The 15000-nt window shown below is 47.0% G+C and overlaps 26 non-coding genes and 24 pseudogenes across 26 annotated transcripts; all 50 read left to right on the top strand.

Moving 5' to 3' along the window:
• The first annotated feature begins 165 nt into the window (after nt 1-165).
• Nucleotides 166-284, top strand: LOC146281519 (5S ribosomal RNA). Its single transcript, XR_014764318.1, has one exon. It is a non-coding gene; the product is annotated as a 5S ribosomal RNA (ribosomal RNA).
• A 180-nt stretch (nt 285-464) lies between these two features.
• LOC146281518 (5S ribosomal RNA) lies at nt 465-583 on the top strand. The gene has a single exon (XR_014764317.1). It is a non-coding gene; the product is annotated as a 5S ribosomal RNA (ribosomal RNA).
• A 174-nt stretch (nt 584-757) lies between these two features.
• Nucleotides 758-866, top strand: LOC146281517 (5S ribosomal RNA; annotated as a pseudogene).
• Nucleotides 867-1056: 190 nt separating this feature from the next.
• Nucleotides 1057-1175, top strand: LOC146281516 (5S ribosomal RNA; annotated as a pseudogene).
• Nucleotides 1176-1351: 176 nt separating this feature from the next.
• LOC146281515 (5S ribosomal RNA) lies at nt 1352-1470 on the top strand. The gene has a single exon (XR_014764316.1). It is a non-coding gene; the product is annotated as a 5S ribosomal RNA (ribosomal RNA).
• A 188-nt stretch (nt 1471-1658) lies between these two features.
• On the top strand, nt 1659-1767 carry LOC146281514 (5S ribosomal RNA; annotated as a pseudogene).
• A 180-nt stretch (nt 1768-1947) lies between these two features.
• Nucleotides 1948-2066, top strand: LOC146281513 (5S ribosomal RNA). The gene has a single exon (XR_014764315.1). It is a non-coding gene; the product is annotated as a 5S ribosomal RNA (ribosomal RNA).
• A 176-nt stretch (nt 2067-2242) lies between these two features.
• Nucleotides 2243-2361, top strand: LOC146281512 (5S ribosomal RNA). Its single transcript, XR_014764314.1, has one exon. It is a non-coding gene; the product is annotated as a 5S ribosomal RNA (ribosomal RNA).
• A 178-nt stretch (nt 2362-2539) lies between these two features.
• Nucleotides 2540-2658, top strand: LOC146281511 (5S ribosomal RNA). Its single transcript, XR_014764313.1, has one exon. It is a non-coding gene; the product is annotated as a 5S ribosomal RNA (ribosomal RNA).
• A 176-nt stretch (nt 2659-2834) lies between these two features.
• Nucleotides 2835-2953, top strand: LOC146281510 (5S ribosomal RNA). Its single transcript, XR_014763152.1, has one exon. It is a non-coding gene; the product is annotated as a 5S ribosomal RNA (ribosomal RNA).
• A 190-nt stretch (nt 2954-3143) lies between these two features.
• LOC146281509 (5S ribosomal RNA) lies at nt 3144-3262 on the top strand. Its single transcript, XR_014764625.1, has one exon. It is a non-coding gene; the product is annotated as a 5S ribosomal RNA (ribosomal RNA).
• A 176-nt stretch (nt 3263-3438) lies between these two features.
• LOC146281508 (5S ribosomal RNA) lies at nt 3439-3557 on the top strand. The gene has a single exon (XR_014764848.1). It is a non-coding gene; the product is annotated as a 5S ribosomal RNA (ribosomal RNA).
• Nucleotides 3558-3739: 182 nt separating this feature from the next.
• Nucleotides 3740-3858, top strand: LOC146281507 (5S ribosomal RNA). The gene has a single exon (XR_014764312.1). It is a non-coding gene; the product is annotated as a 5S ribosomal RNA (ribosomal RNA).
• A 178-nt stretch (nt 3859-4036) lies between these two features.
• Nucleotides 4037-4155, top strand: LOC146281506 (5S ribosomal RNA). The gene has a single exon (XR_014764311.1). It is a non-coding gene; the product is annotated as a 5S ribosomal RNA (ribosomal RNA).
• A 180-nt stretch (nt 4156-4335) lies between these two features.
• LOC146281505 (5S ribosomal RNA) lies at nt 4336-4454 on the top strand. The gene has a single exon (XR_014764310.1). It is a non-coding gene; the product is annotated as a 5S ribosomal RNA (ribosomal RNA).
• A 178-nt stretch (nt 4455-4632) lies between these two features.
• On the top strand, nt 4633-4751 carry LOC146281504 (5S ribosomal RNA; annotated as a pseudogene).
• A 176-nt stretch (nt 4752-4927) lies between these two features.
• LOC146281503 (5S ribosomal RNA) lies at nt 4928-5046 on the top strand. Its single transcript, XR_014762819.1, has one exon. It is a non-coding gene; the product is annotated as a 5S ribosomal RNA (ribosomal RNA).
• Nucleotides 5047-5393: 347 nt separating this feature from the next.
• On the top strand, nt 5394-5502 carry LOC146281502 (5S ribosomal RNA; annotated as a pseudogene).
• A 184-nt stretch (nt 5503-5686) lies between these two features.
• LOC146281501 (5S ribosomal RNA) lies at nt 5687-5795 on the top strand (annotated as a pseudogene).
• A 170-nt stretch (nt 5796-5965) lies between these two features.
• Nucleotides 5966-6084, top strand: LOC146281500 (5S ribosomal RNA). Its single transcript, XR_014764308.1, has one exon. It is a non-coding gene; the product is annotated as a 5S ribosomal RNA (ribosomal RNA).
• A 172-nt stretch (nt 6085-6256) lies between these two features.
• Nucleotides 6257-6375, top strand: LOC146281499 (5S ribosomal RNA; annotated as a pseudogene).
• A 178-nt stretch (nt 6376-6553) lies between these two features.
• On the top strand, nt 6554-6672 carry LOC146281498 (5S ribosomal RNA). Its single transcript, XR_014764307.1, has one exon. It is a non-coding gene; the product is annotated as a 5S ribosomal RNA (ribosomal RNA).
• Nucleotides 6673-6862: 190 nt separating this feature from the next.
• Nucleotides 6863-6971, top strand: LOC146281497 (5S ribosomal RNA; annotated as a pseudogene).
• A 170-nt stretch (nt 6972-7141) lies between these two features.
• LOC146281496 (5S ribosomal RNA) lies at nt 7142-7260 on the top strand. The gene has a single exon (XR_014764306.1). It is a non-coding gene; the product is annotated as a 5S ribosomal RNA (ribosomal RNA).
• Nucleotides 7261-7442: 182 nt separating this feature from the next.
• On the top strand, nt 7443-7561 carry LOC146281495 (5S ribosomal RNA). Its single transcript, XR_014764305.1, has one exon. It is a non-coding gene; the product is annotated as a 5S ribosomal RNA (ribosomal RNA).
• Nucleotides 7562-7733: 172 nt separating this feature from the next.
• On the top strand, nt 7734-7852 carry LOC146281494 (5S ribosomal RNA; annotated as a pseudogene).
• A 176-nt stretch (nt 7853-8028) lies between these two features.
• Nucleotides 8029-8147, top strand: LOC146281493 (5S ribosomal RNA). Its single transcript, XR_014764304.1, has one exon. It is a non-coding gene; the product is annotated as a 5S ribosomal RNA (ribosomal RNA).
• A 182-nt stretch (nt 8148-8329) lies between these two features.
• Nucleotides 8330-8448, top strand: LOC146281492 (5S ribosomal RNA). The gene has a single exon (XR_014764303.1). It is a non-coding gene; the product is annotated as a 5S ribosomal RNA (ribosomal RNA).
• Nucleotides 8449-8624: 176 nt separating this feature from the next.
• Nucleotides 8625-8743, top strand: LOC146281491 (5S ribosomal RNA; annotated as a pseudogene).
• A 176-nt stretch (nt 8744-8919) lies between these two features.
• Nucleotides 8920-9038, top strand: LOC146281490 (5S ribosomal RNA; annotated as a pseudogene).
• Nucleotides 9039-9208: 170 nt separating this feature from the next.
• Nucleotides 9209-9327, top strand: LOC146281489 (5S ribosomal RNA; annotated as a pseudogene).
• A 176-nt stretch (nt 9328-9503) lies between these two features.
• Nucleotides 9504-9622, top strand: LOC146281488 (5S ribosomal RNA; annotated as a pseudogene).
• Nucleotides 9623-9802: 180 nt separating this feature from the next.
• On the top strand, nt 9803-9921 carry LOC146281487 (5S ribosomal RNA; annotated as a pseudogene).
• A 176-nt stretch (nt 9922-10097) lies between these two features.
• LOC146281486 (5S ribosomal RNA) lies at nt 10098-10216 on the top strand. The gene has a single exon (XR_014764302.1). It is a non-coding gene; the product is annotated as a 5S ribosomal RNA (ribosomal RNA).
• A 186-nt stretch (nt 10217-10402) lies between these two features.
• LOC146281485 (5S ribosomal RNA) lies at nt 10403-10521 on the top strand. The gene has a single exon (XR_014764301.1). It is a non-coding gene; the product is annotated as a 5S ribosomal RNA (ribosomal RNA).
• A 180-nt stretch (nt 10522-10701) lies between these two features.
• On the top strand, nt 10702-10820 carry LOC146281484 (5S ribosomal RNA; annotated as a pseudogene).
• A 166-nt stretch (nt 10821-10986) lies between these two features.
• On the top strand, nt 10987-11095 carry LOC146281483 (5S ribosomal RNA; annotated as a pseudogene).
• A 188-nt stretch (nt 11096-11283) lies between these two features.
• On the top strand, nt 11284-11392 carry LOC146281482 (5S ribosomal RNA; annotated as a pseudogene).
• Nucleotides 11393-11566: 174 nt separating this feature from the next.
• On the top strand, nt 11567-11685 carry LOC146281481 (5S ribosomal RNA). The gene has a single exon (XR_014764300.1). It is a non-coding gene; the product is annotated as a 5S ribosomal RNA (ribosomal RNA).
• Nucleotides 11686-11857: 172 nt separating this feature from the next.
• Nucleotides 11858-11976, top strand: LOC146281480 (5S ribosomal RNA; annotated as a pseudogene).
• Nucleotides 11977-12152: 176 nt separating this feature from the next.
• On the top strand, nt 12153-12271 carry LOC146281479 (5S ribosomal RNA). Its single transcript, XR_014764299.1, has one exon. It is a non-coding gene; the product is annotated as a 5S ribosomal RNA (ribosomal RNA).
• Nucleotides 12272-12449: 178 nt separating this feature from the next.
• On the top strand, nt 12450-12568 carry LOC146281478 (5S ribosomal RNA). The gene has a single exon (XR_014764297.1). It is a non-coding gene; the product is annotated as a 5S ribosomal RNA (ribosomal RNA).
• A 166-nt stretch (nt 12569-12734) lies between these two features.
• On the top strand, nt 12735-12843 carry LOC146281477 (5S ribosomal RNA; annotated as a pseudogene).
• Nucleotides 12844-13029: 186 nt separating this feature from the next.
• Nucleotides 13030-13138, top strand: LOC146281476 (5S ribosomal RNA; annotated as a pseudogene).
• A 174-nt stretch (nt 13139-13312) lies between these two features.
• LOC146281475 (5S ribosomal RNA) lies at nt 13313-13431 on the top strand. The gene has a single exon (XR_014764296.1). It is a non-coding gene; the product is annotated as a 5S ribosomal RNA (ribosomal RNA).
• Nucleotides 13432-13603: 172 nt separating this feature from the next.
• Nucleotides 13604-13722, top strand: LOC146281474 (5S ribosomal RNA; annotated as a pseudogene).
• A 180-nt stretch (nt 13723-13902) lies between these two features.
• LOC146281473 (5S ribosomal RNA) lies at nt 13903-14021 on the top strand. The gene has a single exon (XR_014764295.1). It is a non-coding gene; the product is annotated as a 5S ribosomal RNA (ribosomal RNA).
• Nucleotides 14022-14203: 182 nt separating this feature from the next.
• Nucleotides 14204-14312, top strand: LOC146281472 (5S ribosomal RNA; annotated as a pseudogene).
• A 174-nt stretch (nt 14313-14486) lies between these two features.
• On the top strand, nt 14487-14595 carry LOC146281471 (5S ribosomal RNA; annotated as a pseudogene).
• A 186-nt stretch (nt 14596-14781) lies between these two features.
• On the top strand, nt 14782-14890 carry LOC146281470 (5S ribosomal RNA; annotated as a pseudogene).
• The last annotated feature ends 110 nt before the right edge of the window (nt 14891-15000 follow it).

The raw sequence follows: 15000 nt of genomic DNA, 5'->3' as shown, positions 1-15000 counted from the left end.
TCACTTAGAAACTGAAATCTTGCAATATGCACAAGTAGTCCTTCATGAAAGGGGCTGGAAGCTGTTTTCATTTTGACACGAGAGAGAGAGAGAGAGAGAGACCACCTTGCATTGTCAATTGCTAAATCTGTATATGGATAAGTAGCCTATGGTTGTCAACTTATTTCGTACGGCCATACCAGCCTGGCAACGCCCGATCTCGTCTGATCTCGGAAGCTAAGCAGGGTCGGGCCTGGTTAGTACTTGGATGGGAGACCGCCTGGGAATACCAGGTGCTGTATGCTCTTTTGCTCATTCACTTAGAAACTGAAATTTTGCAATATGCACAAGTAGTCCTTCATGAAAGGGGCTGGAAGCTGTTTTCATTTTGACACGAGAGAGAGAGAGAGAGAGAGAGAGACCACCTTGCATTGTCAATTGCCAAATCTGTATATGGATAAGTAGCCTATGGTTGTCAACTTATTTCGTACGGCCATACCAGCCTGGCAACGCCCGATCTCGTCTGATCTCGGAAGCTAAGCAGGGTCGGGCCTGGTTAGTACTTGGATGGGAGACCGCCTGGGAATACCAGGTGCTGTATGCTCTTTTGCTCATTCACTTAGAAACTGAAATCTTGCAATATGCACAAGTAGTCCTTCATGAAAGGGGCTGGAAGCTGTTTTCATTTTGACACGAGAGAGAGAGAGAGAGAGACCACCTTGCATTGTCAATTGCCAAATCTGTATATGGATAAGTAGCCTATGGTTGTCAACTTATTTCGTACGGCCATACCAGCCTGGCAACGCCTGATCTCGGAAGCTAAGCAGGGTCGGGCCTGGTTAGTACTTGGATGGGAGACCGCCTGGGAATACCAGGTGCTGTATGCTCTTTTGCTCATTCACTTAGAAACTGAAATCTTGCAATATGCACAAGTAGTCCTTCATGAAAGGGGCTGGAAGCTGTTTTCATTTTGACACGAGAGAGAGAGAGAGAGAGAGAGAGAGAGAGAGAGACCACCTTGCATTGTCAATTGCTAAATCTGTATATGGATAAGTAGCCTATGGTTGTCAACTTATTTCGTACGGCCATACCAGCCTGGCAACGCCCAATCTCGTCTGATCTCGGAAGCTAAGCAGGGTCGGGCCTGGTTAGTACTTGGATGGGAGACCGCCTGGGAATACCAGGTGCTGTATGCTCTTTTGCTCATTCACTTAGAAACTGAAATCTTGCAATATGCACAAGTAGTCCTTCATGAAAGGGGCTGGAAGCTGTTTTCATTTTGACACGAGAGAGAGAGAGAGAGAGAGACCACCTTGCATTGTCAATTGCCAAATCTGTATATGGATAAGTAGCCTATGGTTGTCAACTTATTTCGTACGGCCATACCAGCCTGGCAACGCCCGATCTCGTCTGATCTCGGAAGCTAAGCAGGGTCGGGCCTGGTTAGTACTTGGATGGGAGACCGCCTGGGAATACCAGGTGCTGTATGCTCTTTTGCTCATTCACTTAGAAACTGAAATCTTGCAATATGCACAAGTAGTCCTTCATGAAAGGGGCTGGAAGCTGTTTTCATTTTGACACGAGAGAGAGAGAGAGAGAGAGAGAGAGAGAGAGACCACCTTGCATTGTCAATTGCTAAATCTGCATATGGATAAGTAGCCTATGGTTGTCAACTTATTTCGTACGGCCATACCAGCCTGGCAACGCCTGATCTCGGAAGCTAAGCAGGGTCGGGCCTGGTTAGTACTTGGATGGGAGACCGCCTGGGAATACCAGGTGCTGTATGCTCTTTTGCTCATTCACTTAGAAACTGAAATCTTGCAATATGCACAAGTAGTCCTTCATGAAAGGGGCTGGAAGCTGTTTTCATTTTGACACGAGAGAGAGAGAGAGAGAGAGAGAGACCACCTTGCATTGTCAATTGCTAAATCTGTATATGGATAAGTAGCCTATGGTTGTCAACTTATTTCGTACGGCCATACCAGCCTGGCAACGCCCGATCTCGTCTGATCTCGGAAGCTAAGCAGGGTCGGGCCTGGTTAGTACTTGGATGGGAGACCGCCTGGGAATACCAGGTGCTGTATGCTCTTTTGCTCATTCACTTAGAAACTGAAATCTTGCAATATGCACAAGTAGTCCTTCATGAAAGGGGCTGGAAGCTGTTTTCATTTTGACACGAGAGAGAGAGAGAGAGAGAGACCACCTTGCATTGTCAATTGCTAAATCTGTATATGGATAAGTAGCCTATGGTTGTCAACTTATTTCGTACGGCCATACCAGCCTGGCAACGCCCGATCTCGTCTGATCTCGGAAGCTAAGCAGGGTCGGGCCTGGTTAGTACTTGGATGGGAGACCGCCTGGGAATACCAGGTGCTGTATGCTCTTTTGCTCATTCACTTAGAAACTGAAATCTTGCAATATGCACAAGTAGTCCTTCATGAAAGGGGCTGGAAGCTGTTTTCATTTTGACACGAGAGAGAGAGAGAGAGAGAGAGACCACCTTGCATTGTCAATTGCCAAATCTGTATATGGATAAGTAGCCTATGGTTGTCAACTTATTTCGTACGGCCATACCAGCCTGGCAACGCCCGATCTCGTCTGATCTCGGAAGCTAAGCAGGGTCGGGCCTGGTTAGTACTTGGATGGGAGACCGCCTGGGAATACCAGGTGCTGTATGCTCTTTTGCTCATTCACTTAGAAACTGAAATCTTGCAATATGCACAAGTAGTCCTTCATGAAAGGGGCTGGAAGCTGTTTTCATTTTGACACGAGAGAGAGAGAGAGAGAGAGACCACCTTGCATTGTCAATTGCCAAATCTGTATATGGATAAGTAGCCTATGGTTGTCAACTTATTTCGTACGGCCATACCAGCCTGGCAACGCCCGATCTCGTCTGATCTCGGAAGCTAAGCAGGGTCGGGCCTGGTTAGTACTTGGATGGGAGACCGCCTGGGAATACCAGGTGCTGTATGATCTTTTGCTCATTCACTTAGAAACTGAAATCTTGCAATATGCACAAGTAGTCCTTCATGAAAGGGGCTGGAAGCTGTTTTCATTTTGACACGAGAGAGAGAGAGAGAGAGAGAGAGAGAGAGAGAGACCACCTTGCATTGTCAATTGCTAAATCTGTATATGGATAAGTAGCCTATGGTTGTCAACTTATTTTGTACGGCCATACCAGCCTGGCAACGCCCGATCTCGTCTGATCTCGGAAGCTAAGCAGGGTCGGGCCTGGTTAGTACTTGGATGGGAGACCGCCTGGGAATACCAGGTGCTGTATGCTCTTTTGCTCATTCACTTAGAAACTGAAATCTTGCAATATGCACAAGTAGTCCTTCATGAAAGGGGCTGGAAGCTGTTTTCATTTTGACACGAGAGAGAGAGAGAGAGAGAGACCACCTTGCATTGTCAATTGCTAAATCTGTATATGGATAAGTAGCCTATGGTTGTCAACTTATTTCGTACGGCCATACCAGCCTGGCAACGCCTGATCTCGTCTGATCTCGGAAGCTAAGCAGGGTCGGGCCTGGTTAGTACTTGGATGGGAGACCGCCTGGGAATACCAGGTGCTGTATGCTCTTTTGCTCATTCACTTAGAAACTGAAATCTTGCAATATGCACAAGTAGTCCTTCATGAAAGGGGCTGGAAGCTGTTTTCATTTTGACACGAGAGAGAGAGAGAGAGAGAGAGAGAGACTACCTTGCATTGTCAATTGCTAAATCTGTATATGGATAAGTAGCCTATGGTTGTCAACTTATTTCGTACGGCCATACCAGCCTGGCAACGCCCGATCTCGTCTGATCTCGGAAGCTAAGCAGGGTCGGGCCTGGTTAGTACTTGGATGGGAGACCGCCTGGGAATACCAGGTGCTGTATGCTCTTTTGCTCATTCACTTAGAAACTGAAATCTTGCAATATGCACAAGTAGTCCTTCATGAAAGGGGCTGGAAGCTGTTTTCATTTTGACACGAGAGAGAGAGAGAGAGAGAGAGACTACCTTGCATTGTCAATTGCTAAATCTGTATATGGATAAGTAGCCTATGGTTGTCAACTTATTTCGTACGGCCATACCAGCCTGGCAACGCCCGATCTCGTCTGATCTCGGAAGCTAAGCAGGGTCGGGCCTGGTTAGTACTTGGATGGGAGACCGCCTGGGAATACCAGGTGCTGTATGCTCTTTTGCTCATTCACTTAGAAACTGAAATCTTGCAATATGCACAAGTAGTCCTTCATGAAAGGGGCTGGAAGCTGTTTTCATTTTGACACGAGAGAGAGAGAGAGAGAGAAAGAGACCACCTTGCATTGTCAATTGCTAAATCTGTATATGGATAAGTAGCCTATGGTTGTCAACTTATTTCGTACGGCCATACCAGCCTGGCAACGCCCGATCTCGTCTGATCTCGGAAGCTAAGCAGGGTCGGGCCTGGTTAGTACTTGGATGGGAGACCGCCTGGGAATACCAGGTGCTGTATGCTCTTTTGCTCATTCACTTAGAAACTGAAATCTTGCAATATGCACAAGTAGTCCTTCATGAAAGGGGCTGGAAGCTGTTTTCATTTTGACACGAGAGAGAGAGAGAGAGAGAGAGACCACCTTGCATTGTCAATTGCTAAATCTGTATATGGATAAGTAGCCTATGGTTGTCAACTTATTTCGTACGGCCATACCAGCCTGGCAACGCCCGATCTCGTCTGATCTCGGAAGCTAAGCAGGGTCGGGCCTGGTTAGTACTTGGATGGGAGACAGCCTGGGAATACCAGGTGCTGTATGCTCTTTTGCTCATTCACTTAGAAACTGAAATCTTGCAATATGCACAAGTAGTCCTTCTTGAAAGGGGCTGGAAGCTGTTTTCATTTTGACACGAGAGAGAGAGAGAGAGAGAGACCACCTTGCATTGTCAATTGCCAAATCTGTATATGGATAAGTAGCCTATGGTTGTCAACTTATTGCGTACGGCCATACCAGCCTGGCAACGCCCGATCTCGTCTGATCTCGGAAGCTAAGCAGGGTCGGGCCTGGTTAGTACTTGGATGGGAGACCGCCTGGGAATACCAGGTGCTGTATGCTCTTTTGCTCATTCACTTAGAAACTGACATCTTGCAATATGCACAAGTAGTCCTTCTTGAAAGGGGCTGGAAGCTGTTTTCATTTTGACACGAGAGAGAGAGAGAGAGAGAGAGCTAAGCAGGGTCGGGCCTGGTTAGTACTTGGATGGGAGACCGCCTGGGAATACCAAGTGCTGTATGCTCTTTTGCTCATTCACTTAGAAACTGAAATCTTGCAATATGCACAAGTAGTCCTACATGAAAGGGGCTGGAAGCTGTTTTCATTTTGACACGAGAGAGAGAGACCACCTTGCATTGTCAATTGCCAAATCTGTATATGGATAAGTAGCCTATGGTTGTCAACTTATTTCGTACGGCCATACCAGCCTGGCAACGCCTGATCTCGGAAGCTAAGCAGGGTCGGGCCTGGTTAGTACTTGGATGGGAGACCGCCTGGGAATACCAGGTGCTGTATGCTCTTTTGCTCATTCACTTAGAAACTGAAATCTTGCAATATGCACAAGTAGTCCTTCATGAAAGGGGCTGGAAGCTGTTTTCATTTTGACACGAGAGAGAGAGAGAGAGAGAGAGAGAGAGACCACCTTGCATTGTCAATTGCTAAATCTGTATATGGATAGGTAGCCTATGGTTGTCAACTTATTTCGTATGGCCATACCAGCCTGGCAACGCCTGATCTCGGAAGCTAAGCAGGGTCGGGCCTGGTTAGTACTTGGATGGGAGACCGCCTGGGAATACCAGGTGCTGTATGCTCTTTTGCTCATTCACTTAGAAACTGAAATCTTGCAATATGCACAAGTAGTCCTTCATGAAAGGGGCTGGAAGCTGTTTTCATTTTGACACGAGAGAGAGAGAGAGACCACCTTGCATTGTCAATTGCTAAATCTGTATATGGATAAGTAGCCTATGGTTGTCAACTTATTTCGTACGGCCATACCAGCCTGGCAACGCCCGATCTCGTCTGATCTCGGAAGCTAAGCAGGGTCGGGCCTGGTTAGTACTTGGATGGGAGACCGCCTGGGAATACCAGGTGCTGTATGCTCTTTTGCTCATTCACTTAGAAACTGAAATCTTGCAATATGCACAAGTAGTCCTTCATAAAAGGGGCTGGAAGCTGTTTTCATTTTGACACGAGAGAGAGAGAGAGAGACCACCTTGCATTGTCAATTGCTAAATCTGTATATGGATAAGTAGCCTATGGTTGTCAACTTATTTCGTACGGCCATACCAGCCTGGCAACGCCCAATCTCGTCTGATCTCGGAAGCTAAGCAGGGTCGGGCCTGGTTAGTACTTGGATGGGAGACCGCCTGGGAATACCAGGTGCTGTATGCTCTTTTGCTCATTCACTTAGAAACTGACATCTTGCAATATGCACAAGTAGTCCTTCTTGAAAGGGGCTGGAAGCTGTTTTCATTTTGACACGAGAGAGAGAGAGAGAGAGAGAGACCACCTTGCATTGTCAATTGCCAAATCTGTATATGGATAAGTAGCCTATGGTTGTCAACTTATTTCGTACGGCCATACCAGCCTGGCAACGCCCGATCTCGTCTGATCTCGGAAGCTAAGCAGGGTCGGGCCTGGTTAGTACTTGGATGGGAGACCGCCTGGGAATACCAGGTGCTGTATGCTCTTTTGCTCATTCACTTAGAAACTGAAATCTTGCAATATGCACAAGTAGTCCTTCATGAAAGGGGCTGGAAGCTGTTTTCATTTTGACACGAGAGAGAGAGAGAGAGAGAGAGAGAGAGAGAGAGACCACCTTGCATTGTCAATTGCTAAATCTGTATATGGATAGGTAGCCTATGGTTGTCAACTTATTTCGTATGGCCATACCAGCCTGGCAACGCCTGATCTCGGAAGCTAAGCAGGGTCGGGCCTGGTTAGTACTTGGATGGGAGACCGCCTGGGAATACCAGGTGCTGTATGCTCTTTTGCTCATTCACTTAGAAACTGAAATCTTGCAATATGCACAAGTAGTCCTTCATGAAAGGGGCTGGAAGCTGTTTTCATTTTGACACGAGAGAGAGAGAGAGACCACCTTGCATTGTCAATTGCTAAATCTGTATATGGATAAGTAGCCTATGGTTGTCAACTTATTTCGTACGGCCATACCAGCCTGGCAACGCCCGATCTCGTCTGATCTCGGAAGCTAAGCAGGGTCGGGCCTGGTTAGTACTTGGATGGGAGACCGCCTGGGAATACCAGGTGCTGTATGCTCTTTTGCTCATTCACTTAGAAACTGAAATCTTGCAATATGCACAAGTAGTCCTTCATGAAATGGGCTGGAAGCTGTTTTCATTTTGACACGGGAGAGAGAGAGAGAGAGAGAGAGAGACCACCTTGCATTGTCAATTGCTAAATCTGTATATGGATAAGTAGCCTATGGTTGTCAACTTATTTCGTACGGCCATACCAGCCTGGCAACGCCCGATCTCGTCTGATCTCGGAAGCTAAGCAGGGTCGGGCCTGGTTAGTACTTGGATGGGAGACCGCCTGGGAATACCAGGTGCTGTATGCTCTTTTGCTCATTCACTTAGAAACTGAAATCTTGCAATATGCACAAGTAGTCCTTCATAAAAGGGGCTGGAAGCTGTTTTCATTTTGACACGAGAGAGAGAGAGAGAGACCACCTTGCATTGTCAATTGCTAAATCTGTATATGGATAAGTAGCCTATGGTTGTCAACTTATTTCGTACGGCCATACCAGCCTGGCAACGCCCAATCTCGTCTGATCTCGGAAGCTAAGCAGGGTCGGGCCTGGTTAGTACTTGGATGGGAGACCGCCTGGGAATACCAGGTGCTGTATGCTCTTTTGCTCATTCACTTAGAAACTGACATCTTGCAATATGCACAAGTAGTCCTTCTTGAAAGGGGCTGGAAGCTGTTTTCATTTTGACACGAGAGAGAGAGAGAGAGAGAGACCACCTTGCATTGTCAATTGCCAAATCTGTATATGGATAAGTAGCCTATGGTTGTCAACTTATTTCGTACGGCCATACCAGCCTGGCAACGCCCGATCTCGTCTGATCTCGGAAGCTAAGCAGGGTCGGGCCTGGTTAGTACTTGGATGGGAGACCGCCTGGGAATACCAGGTGCTGTATGCTCTTTTGCTCATTCACTTAGAAACTGAAATCTTGCAATATGCACAAGTAGTCCTTCATGAAATGGGCTGGAAGCTGTTTTCATTTTGACACGGGAGAGAGAGAGAGAGAGAGAGAGAGACCACCTTGCATTGTCAATTGCTAAATCTGTATATGGATAAGTAGCCTATGGTTGTCAACTTATTTCGTACGGCCATACCAGCCTGGCAACGCCCGATCTCGTCTGATCTCGGAAGCTAAGCAGGGTCGGGCCTGGTTAGTACTTGGATGGGAGACCGCCTGGGAATACCAGGTGCTGTATGCTCTTTTGCTCATTCACTTAGAAACTGACATCTTGCAATATGCACAAGTAGTCCTTCATAAAAGGGGCTGGAAGCTGTTTTCATTTTGACACGAGAGAGAGAGAGAGAGAGAGACCACCTTGCATTGTCAATTGCTAAATCTGTATATGGATAAGTAGCCTATGGTTGTCAACTTATTTCGTACGGCCATACCAGCCTGGCAACGCCCAATCTCGTCTGATCTCGGAAGCTAAGCAGGGTCGGGCCTGGTTAGTACTTGGATGGGAGACCGCCTGGGAATACCAGGTGCTGTATGCTCTTTTGCTCATGCACTTAGAAACTGACATCTTGCAATATGCACAAGTAGTCCTTCTTGAAAGGGGCTGGAAGCTGTTTTCATTTTGACACGAGAGAGAGAGAGAGAGAGAGACCACCTTGCATTGTCAATTGCCAAATCTGTATATGGATAAGTAGCCTATGGTTGTCAACTTATTTCGTACGGCCATACCAGCCTGGCAACGCCCAATCTCGTCTGATCTCGGAAGCTAAGCAGGGTCGGGCCTGGTTAGTACTTGGATGGGAGACCGCCTGGGAATACCAGGTGCTGTATGCTCTTTTGCTCATTCACTTAGAAACTGAAATCTTGCAATATGCACAAGTAGTCCTTCATGAAAGGGGCTGGAAGCTGTTTTCATTTTGACACGAGAGAGAGAGAGAGACCACCTTGCATTGTCAATTGCTAAATCTGTATATGGATAAGTAGCCTATGGTTGTCAACTTATTTTGTACGGCCATACCAGCCTGGCAACGCCCAATCTCGTCTGATCTCGGAAGCTAAGCAGGGTCGGGCCTGGTTAGTACTTGGATGGGAGACCGCCTGGGAATACCAGGTGCTGTATGCTCTTTTGCTCATTCACTTAGAAACTGACATCTTGCAATATGCACAAGTAGTCCTTCTTGAAAGGGGCTGGAAGCTGTTTTCATTTTGACACGAGAGAGAGAGAGAGAGAGAGACCACCTTGCATTGTCAATTGCTAAATCTGTATATGGATAAGTAGCCTATGGTTGTCAACTTATTTCGTACGGCCATACCAGCCTGGCAACGCCCGATCTCGTCTGATCTCGGAAGCTAAGCAGGGTCGGGCCTGGTTAGTACTTGGATGGGAGAACGCCTGGGAATACCAGGTGCTGTATGCTCTTTTGCTCATTCACTTAGAAAGTGACATCTTGCAATATGCACAAGTAGTCCTTCATAAAAGGGGCTGGAAGCTGTTTTCATTTTGACACGAGAGAGAGAGAGAGAGAGAGAGAGACCACCTTGCATTGTCAATTGCTAAATCTGTATATGGATAAGTAGCCTATGGTTGTCAACTTATTTCGTACGGCCATACCAGCCTGGCAACGCCCAATCTCGTCTGATCTCGGAAGCTAAGCAGGGTCGGGCCTGGTTAGTACTTGGATGGGAGACCGCCTGGGAATACCAGGTGCTGTATGCTCTTTTGCTCATGCACTTAGAAACTGACATCTTGCAATATGCACAAGTAGTCCTTCTTGAAAGGGGCTGGAAGCTGTTTTCATTTTGACACGAGAGAGAGAGAGAGAGAGAGACCACCTTGCATTGTCAATTGCCAAATCTGTATATGGATAAGTAGCCTATGGTTGTCAACTTATTTCGTACGGCCATACCAGCCTGGCAACGCCCGATCTCGTCTGATCTCGGAAGCTAAGCAGGGTCGGGCCTGGTTAGTACTTGGATGGGAGACCGCCTGGGAATACCAGGTGCTGTATGCTCTTTTGCTCATTCACTTAGAAACTGAAATCTTGCAATATGCACAAGTAGTCCTTCATGAAAGGGGCTGGAAGCTGTTTTCATTTTGACACGGGAGAGAGAGAGAGAGAGAGAGAGAGAGAGACCACCTTGCATTGTCAATTGCCAAATCTGTATATGGATAAGTAGCCTATGGTTGTCAACTTATTTCGTACGGCCATACCAGCCTGGCAACGCCCGATCTCGTCTGATCTCGGAAGCTAAGCAGGGTCGGGCCTGGTTAGTACTTGGATGGGAGACCGCCTGGGAATACCAGGTGCTGTATGCTCTTTTGCTCATTCACTTAGAAACTGACATCTTGCAATATGCACAAGTAGTCCTTCATGAAAGGGGCTGGAAGCTGTTTTCATTTTGACACGAGAGAGAGAGAGAGAGAGAGAGAGACCACCTTGCATTGTCAATTGCCAAATCTGTATATGGATAAGTAGCCTATGGTTGTCAACTTATTTTGTACGGCCATACCAGCCTGGCAACGCCCGATCTTGTCTGATCTCGGAAGCTAAGCAGGGTCGGGCCTGGTTAGTACTTGGATGGGAGACCGCCTGGGAATACCAAGTGCTGTATGCTCTTTTGCTCATTCACTTAGAAACTGAAATCTTGCAATATGCACAAGTAGTCCTTCATGAAAGGGGCTGGAAGCTGTTTTCATTTTGACACGAGAGAGAGAGACCACCTTGCATTGTCAATTGCCAAATCTGTATATGGATAAGTAGCCTATGGTTGTCAACTTATTTCGTACGGCCATACCAGCCTGGCAACGCCTGATCTCGGAAGCTAAGCAGGGTCGGGCCTGGTTAGTACTTGGATGGGAGACCGCCTGGGAATACCAGGTGCTGTATGCTCTTTTGCTCATTCACTTAGAAACTGAAATCTTGCAATATGCACAAGTAGTCCTTCATGAAAGGGGCTGGAAGCTGTTTTCATTTTGACACGAGAGAGAGAGAGAGAGAGAGAGAGAGAGAGAGACCACCTTGCATTGTCAATTGCTAAATCTGTATATGGATAGGTAGCCTATGGTTGTCAACTTATTTCGTACGGCCATACCAGCCTGGCAACGCCTGATCTCGGAAGCTAAGCAGGGTCGGGCCTGGTTAGTACTTGGATGGGAGACCGCCTGGGAATACCAGGTGCTGTATGCTCTTTTGCTCATTCACTTAGAAACTGAAATCTTGCAATATGCACAAGTAGTCCTTCATGAAAGGGGCTGGAAGCTGTTTTCATTTTGACACGAGAGAGAGAGAGAGAGAGACCACCTTGCATTGTCAATTGCTAAATCTGTATATGGATAAGTAGCCTATGGTTGTCAACTTATTTCGTACGGCCATACCAGCCTGGCAACGCCCGATCTCGTCTGATCTCGGAAGCTAAGCAGGGTCGGGCCTGGTTAGTACTTGGATGGGAGACCGCCTGGGAATACCAGGTGCTGTATGCTCTTTTGCTCATTCACTTAGAAACTGAAATCTTGCAATATGCACAAGTAGTCCTTCATAAAAGGGGCTGGAAGCTGTTTTCATTTTGACACGAGAGAGAGAGAGAGAGACCACCTTGCATTGTCAATTGCTAAATCTGTATATGGATAAGTAGCCTATGGTTGTCAACTTATTTCGTACGGCCATACCAGCCTGGCAACGCCCAATCTCGTCTGATCTCGGAAGCTAAGCAGGGTCGGGCCTGGTTAGTACTTGGATGGGAGACCGCCTGGGAATACCAGGTGCTGTATGCTCTTTTGCTCATTCACTTAGAAACTGACATCTTGCAATATGCACAAGTAGTCCTTCTTGAAAGGGGCTTGAAGCTGTTTTCATTTTGACACGAGAGAGAGAGAGAGAGAGAGACCACCTTGCATTGTCAATTGCCAAATCTGTATATGGATCAGTAGCCTATGGTTGTCAACTTATTTCGTACGGCCATACCAGCCTGGCAACGCCCGATCTCGTCTGATCTCGGAAGCTAAGCAGGGTCGGGCCTGGTTAGTACTTGGATGGGAGACCGCCTGGGAATACCAGGTGCTGTATGCTCTTTTGCTCATTCACTTAGAAACTGAAATCTTGCAATATGCACAAGTAGTCCTTCATGAAAGGGGCTGGAAGCTGTTTTCATTTTGACACAAGAGAGAGAGAGAGAGAGAGAGACCACCTTGCATTGTCAATTGCTAAATCTGTATATGGATAAGTAGCCTATGGTTGTCAACTTATTTCGTACGGCCATACCAGCCTGGCAACGCCCGATCTCGTCTGATCTCGGAAGCTAAGCAGGGTCGGGCCTGGTTAGTACTTGGATGGGAGACCGCCTGGGAATACCAGGTGCTGTATGCTCTTTTGCTCATTCACTTAGAAACTGAAATCTTGCAATATGCACAAGTAGTCCTTCATGAAAGGGGCTGGAAGCTGTTTTCATTTTGACACGAGAGAGAGAGACCACCTTGCATTGTCAATTGCCAAATCTGTATATGGATAAGTAGCCTATGGTTGTCAACTTATTTCGTACGGCCATACCAGCCTGGCAACGCCTGATCTCGGAAGCTAAGCAGGGTCGGGCCTGGTTAGTACTTGGATGGGAGACCGCCTGGGAATACCAGGTGCTGTATGCTCTTTTGCTCATTCACTTAGAAACTGAAATCTTGCAATATGCACAAGTAGTCCTTCATGAAAGGGGCTGGAAGCTGTTTTCATTTTGACACGAGAGAGAGAGAGAGAGAGAGAGAGAGAGAGACCACCTTGCATTGTCAATTGCTAAATCTGTATATGGATAGGTAGCCTATGGTTGTCAACTTATTTCGTACGGCCATACCAGCCTGGCAACGCCTGATCTCGGAAGCTAAGCAGGGTCGGGCCTGGTTAGTACTTGGATGGGAGACCGCCTGGGAATACCAGGTGCTGTATGCTCTTTTGCTCATTCACTTAGAAACTGAAATCTTGCAATATGCACAAGTAGTCCTTCATGAAAGGGGCTGGAAGCTGTTTTCATTTTGACACGAGAGAGAGAGAGAGAGAGACCACCTTGCATTGTCAATTGCTAAATCTGTATATGGATAAGTAGCCTATGGTTGTCAACTTATTTCGTACGGCCATACCAGCCTGGCAACGCCCGATCTCGTCTGATCTCGGAAGCTAAGCAGGGTCGGGCCTGGTTAGTACTTGGATGGGAGACCGCCTGGGAATACCAGGTGCTGTATGCTCTTTTGCTCATTCACTTAGAAACTGAAATCTTGCAATATGCACAAGTAGTCCTTCATAAAAGGGGCTGGAAGCTGTTTTCATTTTGACACGAGAGAGAGAGAGAGAGACCACCTTGCATTGTCAATTGCTAAATCTGTATATGGATAAGTAGCCTATGGTTGTCAACTTATTTCGTACGGCCATACCAGCCTGGCAACGCCCAATCTCGTCTGATCTCGGAAGCTAAGCAGGGTCGGGCCTGGTTAGTACTTGGATGGGAGACCGCCTGGGAATACCAGGTGCTGTATGCTCTTTTGCTCATTCACTTAGAAACTGACATCTTGCAATATGCACAAGTAGTCCTTCTTGAAAGGGGCTTGAAGCTGTTTTCATTTTGACACGAGAGAGAGAGAGAGAGAGAGAGAGACCACCTTGCATTGTCAATTGCCAAATCTGTATATGGATCAGTAGCCTATGGTTGTCAACTTATTTCGTACGGCCATACCAGCCTGGCAACGCCCGATCTCGTCTGATCTCGGAAGCTAAGCAGGGTCGGGCCTGGTTAGTACTTGGATGGGAGACCGCCTGGGAATACCAGGTGCTGTATGCTCTTTTGCTCATTCACTTAGAAACTGAAATCTTGCAATATGCACAAGTAGTCCTTCATGAAAGGGGCTGGAAGCTGTTTTCATTTTGACACGAGAGAGAGAGAGAGAGAGAGAGAGAGACCACCTTGCATTGTCAATTGCTAAATCTGTATATGGATAGGTAGCCTATGGTTGTCAACTTATTTCGTATGGCCATACCAGACTGGCAACGCCTGATCTCGGAAGCTAAGCAGGGTCGGGCCTGGTTAGTACTTGGATGGGAGACCGCCTGGGAATACCAGGTGCTGTATGCTCTTTTGCTCATTCACTTAGAAACTGAAATCTTGCAATATGCACAAGTAGTCCTTCATGAAAGGGGCTGGAAGCTGTTTTCATTTTGACACGAGAGAGAGAGAGAGAGAGACCACCTTGCATTGTCAATTGCTAAATCTGTATATGGATAAGTAGCCTATGGTTGTCAACTTATTTCGTACGGCCATACCAGCCTGGCAACGCCTGATCTCGGAAGCTAAGCAGGGTCGGGCCTGGTTAGTACTTGGATGGGAGACCGCCTGGGAATACCAGGTGCTGTATGCTCTTTTGCTCATTCACTTAGAAACTGAAATCTTGCAATATGCACAAGTAGTCCTTCATGAAAGGGGCTGGAAGCTGTTTTCATTTTGACACGAGAGAGAGAGAGAGAGAGAGAGAGAGAGAGACCACCTTGCATTGTCAATTGCTAAATCTGTATATGGATAGGTAGCCTATGGTTGTCAACTTATTTCGTACGGCCATACCAGCCTGGCAACGCCTGATCTCGGAAGCTAAGCAGGGTCGGGCCTGGTTAGTACTTGGATGGGAGACCGCCTGGGAATACCAGGTGCTGTATGCTCTTTTGCTCATTCACTTAGAAACTGAAATCTTGCAATATGCACAAGTAGTCCTTCATGAAAGGGGCTGGAAGCTGTTTTCATTTTGACACGAGAGAGAGAGAGAGAGAGA

Source organism: Hypomesus nipponensis, chromosome 7 (genome assembly GCF_054491055.1).
Source record: "Hypomesus nipponensis isolate SF chromosome 7, ASM5449105v1, whole genome shotgun sequence".
NCBI lineage: Eukaryota > Metazoa > Chordata > Actinopteri > Osmeriformes > Osmeridae > Hypomesus > Hypomesus nipponensis.
This window is presented reverse-complemented; position numbering and strand designations above follow the sequence as displayed.